Source organism: Mirounga angustirostris, unplaced genomic scaffold, assembly GCF_029215605.1.
Source record: "Mirounga angustirostris isolate CCGP_5_RB_7025 unplaced genomic scaffold, mMirAng1.0.hap1 SCAF_9, whole genome shotgun sequence".
NCBI lineage: Eukaryota > Metazoa > Chordata > Mammalia > Carnivora > Phocidae > Mirounga > Mirounga angustirostris.
The window spans coordinates 103,126,087-103,132,086 of NW_026991717.1; positions in this window are offsets into that span (position 1 = coordinate 103,126,087).

Consider the following 6,000-nt stretch of genomic DNA (forward strand, 5'->3'; position numbering starts at 1 on the left):
CCTCTTTCTAAGATTTCATTCCTACCAAAATTGAGAGGCATCTACTAAATCAGTGGTTCTCAAAGTGTGGTCCTAAGACCAGCAGCATCAGCACCACCTGGGAATTTGTTAGAAATGCAAGTTCCCAGGCCCCACCCAGACCTACTGGACCAAACAGTCAGAGGGTAAGACTCAGTCATCTGTGGTCTAAGCAGCTCTCCAGGCGATTCTAGTGCACACTAAAGCTTAGGAATTGTTGTTCTCAAATATTGTTCTCAAGCTGTTCTCTCACTAGCCTCCTTGTATGGTGCCCTTTGGTGGCCATTTCTCCCCCCACCCCACCCCTACCCCCGCCCCCAGATAGTCCAGAGCCCTCAGACTCTCTTTATACCCCTTCCCGGAAACATGGCATGTTCTTAAGACATTTACACCTGTTCTGCCCTCTGCCTCGACTGCCCTTCCCAGTGGCTTCTTCCCCTCTCTCAGGTGACCTCACTATATAGAGTAAGGGCCTTCTAATAGTCTTTATCCCAGCACACTATGGATTTCCTTTATAATATCAATTATCTTCTATTATCATTTCATTTGCATAGTTTTGGTCTCTCTCCCCACTAAAATGTGAGCTCATGAAGCAGGGACCGTATCTATCTTATTTGCTGCATCCCCAGAACTTAACAGTGTGCCCGCATGGCCAGAACTGTCCAACAGAAATTTCTGTGATGATGGAAATGTTCTATATCCACTCTGTCCAATATGGTAGCACCTAGACACAGGAGGCTACTTAAGCACTTGAATAAGGCTAGTATGCCTGAGAAACTGAATTTTAATTTTTAATTTCATTTTAATTCATTTAAATTTCTTCTTCCTACCACAGTGAACAGCTCCAAGCACTCAAAAAATAAAAGTGCATCAAATAGATGAATGAATCTCTTATCAAAAGCACTAAGAATGTTATTAAATATCTTATCATTGATTTGTAAAAATACTTTCATGGACTTTGATTCATACAACTACCTTACCTGCTAAAAATTAGTGTTCCATACTATTTTAGGTAGAAACTGTCTTCTTCATTTCAATGAAATTATTTTCTAGCTAACACAAGCAATCTGGTAGAAACTTTTGGGTGGGAGTGGGAATAAAAAGGTAGAAACTAGGCATGTTAAATTGGTCTTAAAGGTAAAATTGAGTAATTCCTTTCCTAAGAGCTTTGGGGTGAGGGACCAGAAGGAATGATCAGTGATCTCCTTCTACCTTTGATGGACTCTTGCTTACAACCCTAGCAAGGCTGCATATCAACTCTAGCACAGCTGCGGATAGAGGAAACGGGGTCTCCCCTTTGGCAGAGGAAATACGGAAGGTGGAATGGAAAGAATACAATCAAAAGTACTTGGATTACAACACATCTTAGAAAGTCCCTTAACCTCTCTGGAGCCTCCACTTCCTGCTCTATAAAATGGAGATAATAGTGCCCCCCTCAAATAGCTAACTATGTCACATTCTTGGTGCGCAGAATGCCTTAGTTCTCTTCTTTCGTGGCCAAAAATGTAACAAGTCCCAAGAGAAATCTATCTGCTGGAAAGGTGGTTTTCTCTCTCTGAAATACTCCCACCCTCCGTACTTTTTGGACATAGTCAGCCTTCAACCAACCTTACCCTAACCCTGTTTTGCATGTTTCTTTGTCTGTAAGACTCAGGTGTATATAATTTTACATTTTGGGGAATATTCATCATTATTTTGGTTAGTACTGGGTGGCTAGGAATACTATAAAATCCCCTTTATCAGATGTCCTGGAATATATCCACAGCCAAACTTCCTTTTCTTGAAAATAAAGGGGTTAGGCTAAAAATGAGATCCAAGGATGCTTTCAGCTCTAAAATTGCTATATCCTCTGGCTACAGAGATTCTCACAAGGAAGCATGTGGCCTAAATGCATCATCTTCATTATTAGAGATATCATAGTACTAAATGGGCTCTGATATCCTGAAACACTCCTGCAGTTTAAGAGTAGATCACAGTCTCTTCCTTTGCTTTGTACCCACAACCTTACATTCCCTCTCACTGTCTTCATCTGGGCTGTCCCCAAAACAGAACCTGAGACAAAGCCTTAAATGAAGCAGTTTGTTTGAAAACATGATCTCAGGGATAGAAGTATAAGGCAGAGGAGTGAAAAGTGAAAGGGGGACAGGATTATCAAGGATGTGTTAACAGGTTGGCCATTGATGCAGGTGACTAGAAGCCTCTCCCACCAGATCTCCAAGGAGCCCTGAAAATTGCAACTCCAAAAGAGGAAAGCACTTATCAACCCTCATCCCCACTGGCCAAAGGTAGCCCTACAGATGCCAACCCCCTCATATGTGTGAGTCGCACATACCCGAGCATGGATCTGACTCCCAAGGTGTGATGCCAGGACACTCCAGCATCCGATAAATGAGAGGCCGAGCATAAGGGTCATCCCCGTCAAGTTGTATCCATGCAAAGCTGATTAAAGTGCACAGGCCCGGTGACCACAGAAGAGGCATGAGCAGGAAGATCTGGAGTGTTGCACAGATGGTGTCTTCGGATACAATCCATTTCTCACACTTGTCTGTGCCTCTCTTTAAATTCACTCTACCATAGTCCCCTTCAAGCTGGCAGTCAGCCATAATCTCTGCAAAAACGATTGCTGCTGTTACATCTTCCTCCTCCATTTCCCATCTAGATTCCTCTCACCCTTGGCCAGCATTCTGGCTGGTCTAGGTTGCTTGCGTGGAGGGTGACCTTGAGTATGAGAATTTCAGCACAATCCACAGATGAATCTCCTAAAACACTATCATAGAGACATTTCTGGCTTTCACAAGATTCCTTGTGTTGATGATTGACTGACCTGACCCAGTCATTTTCCTCATTTTCTTTGTTCAAAGCTTCCAATGCAGTCTAAAAACACCGGCCAATTCAATCCTTACAATCACCGTAGCTCCAATAGTGCTTAAGGACCATAGCTACCACACAACCCAATACTTTGCCTTCTGCTTCCAGGTAAGAGTCTTAGTCACTGTGATGCTGCTGGCCAGGTATCACCACTCCACCTACCACCAATAAGAGGGTCCTTATTATCTCTGTCCAGTGAGGGATCACTCTTCAAAATTTCAGTCCCAACTATTACAGCCTGGGTTCCCTGAAAGCAGAGCCTGAGACAAAGTCTTGCATGCAGGTTGCAGCAAAACAGGAAAAGAAGAAAGAGAATACAAGGATGGGTTCTCAAGGCACACTGCAACTGACAGCCCAGTACTCCATTCTAAGAGACATTCTGAGGAGCCCTCGTGAATGTATCAGAGAACCAGCCATATGAGCAATGAATGGTGGGAGACTTTACCCATCAGTCTCCATCCCCGTTGGCTAAGGCCCACTGGATTAGCTCCCCCGTGTTTCCAGGCCGTCCATGTGTGAGTGCACTCTCAACTTTTAAAATGTGGCAGCTGGCTATAATGGGATAGATTTTCTCATGACATTACGCAAACTTCACATCACAAATATTCTTTTTGTTTTTATTTCAGAACCAAACGTAAGTATTTTAAGCTATAAAATTATCTTAGATCACTGTGATAAATTTGAATTTACTACTTAAGAATTGCAAACTATTTCTCCAGTAAATGATAGATGCTAACTCCAAACAATTTTGAATAACTGGATTGTCTGTTGAACACTACCTATTGAAGCAAGGTGTTTATATGGCCACAGGTATTCATTCAACGATTTCCGGATATAATTCAATATGTAGTCATCTTCTCTCTGGGCTCCTCACCTTGGAGCCCTTGGGAGATGGATTGTCTGCCTTGTATGGACTGAATGTTTGTATGTCCTCCCCAAAATGCGTATGTTGAATCTCTTACTCTCAGTGTGATGGTATTAGGAAGTGGGGCCTTAAGGAAGTAATTAGGTTTTAATTAGGCCCTAAGGGTGGAGTGCCCATTATGGGATTAGTGCCCCTATAAGGAGACAGAGAGACACTTTAGCTCTCTCTCTTTACCATGAGAGGATACAGCAAGAAGGCTGCCATTTGCGAGCCAGAAAGAGGGTTCTCACCAGAACCCACCATGCTGGTATCCACATCATGGACTTTACAGCCTCCAGAATTGTGAGAAATAAATGTTGCTGTTTAAGCCACCAGTCTAGGGTTTTTGTTACAGCAGCCCAAGCTGACAGACAGAACCCCAAAGCCAATGTTCACCATGGGATGATACAGTAAAAATTAAATACTTTAAAAATTGAGAAAAAATTATGGCCAAAGTGCTATACAGTTTCCACAGCATGAAAAAATAATAAACACAATTGTTATTGGAGTTCTTGTTTTATGTTTCTGTTGTCAAGGATAATTATCTGCCAACAGCAGAGTCACTGGTGACCTAGGGTGCCTCCCTCATTAAGATTTGGCATGAATTCAGTGAGCTTTCCCTGGTAAAGCATTGAGCACAGCATTCATCCCACAGCAACAGTTCAATAAATGGTCATGATTTTATTAGCACTAAATAGAAATAAATGTGAATTGCACTAACTTTTTTAGTTCACATTTTATTTATACAGCATAAACTCACCTATTCAATGAGTCCCCATAACTGAACTTTAAAAAGACCCTCGTTGTTTAGAATAGAAAGTAAGTAAGACCTTAATTCATTTATTTGCAAAAATTTTTCTCAGCTACTTTTGATCAACTCCTGGCCTTGAGTATGAACAGAAATGTGTCCTGAGGAGCATCATCCTCCCGGTAAAGATTCAAAGTTTGCCAAGTGCTGACACCATTCTATTTTAATCTAGTAATACCTAATGAACAAGAATCCACTTTCATAACCAAAGAAAATATTATTAGAATAAAGCTCATGGGGCCTTAATGTGTGCCTTACTTAATTTCATATCCTACTCTGTGCAAGAAATTTGGAGGATACGGGCTAGTGGAGACATTTAGAAAGGTCTTGGTCAAATGGACCACCAGGCTCCATTAACTGTTTTTATAGATATCTAAAATTTTAGGAAGATGTGGAGGGGGGATGTGAAAAGCTGTGATTTCTCTTTATAACAATGACAGAGAGAAGAAAACAATGGACATAACAGTGAACATTTGGCCATTTAACCTTAGTCAAGTGAAATTAAATATAGAAAATATGTGTGCGCTATAATGAATGACACAAAAATACTAATTAAATTCAAGAGAATTGAACTGAACAATCCAGGTCACTTTAATCAATTTAGGTCATTACAGCAAGTGTATTCTTTCCCATTATTTCTCATACTACCACCTAGTATTCACAGTAATTCAGTCTTACTGTCTAATTATAAAAGCTCACAACTTTTGCTTTGGCAGCAAAGGCAAAGAGAGGAAGATCTTCTCCAACCCCTCAGAGTGCAGGGATGTAACATTAGCCTATGTGCATTGTGTTTACAGAGACTTTTCCCCTTTCAACTCTCATTTCATTTACATCATACATAAGTGTCTTGAGGTAACTGGGCAGTCACAGACAATCAAACGCCAGATAAATCTGAATGAGAAAAAAACAGCAAACAGCTTATTCATTCAAATACAACCTTGGAATTTTCACAAGCTCTTTTCTTTACCTTTATTCCTTTTTTTTTTTTTTTTTTTTTTTTTTATGTAGGCTACACTCGGGGCTTGAACTCACAACCCTGCAATCAAGACCTGAGATCAAGAGTCGGACACTTAACTGACTGAGCCACCCAGGTGCCCCTCCTCTTTATTTCTTTGAAACAGCTATGAAAAATTGTAGCTAAAGGGAGGTAACAAGATAGCATGTAAATTATAATCCTGCTTTTGTGTACAAATAAAAGTAGGTATACAGAACATATCATAAATACACAGAGGAAAAGATGAGAAATATAGAGCCCAAAATGTTCATGGTTGTCTCTGGGGAGTGGGACTAAAGTGATCATTATTTTCTTCTCGTGCTTTTCTGCATTTCCTCAATCCTACATTGTTGCCCTGAGCCCTCCAGAATCTGGCCTTGGGTTGACATGGCAACCATGGAAAACTTG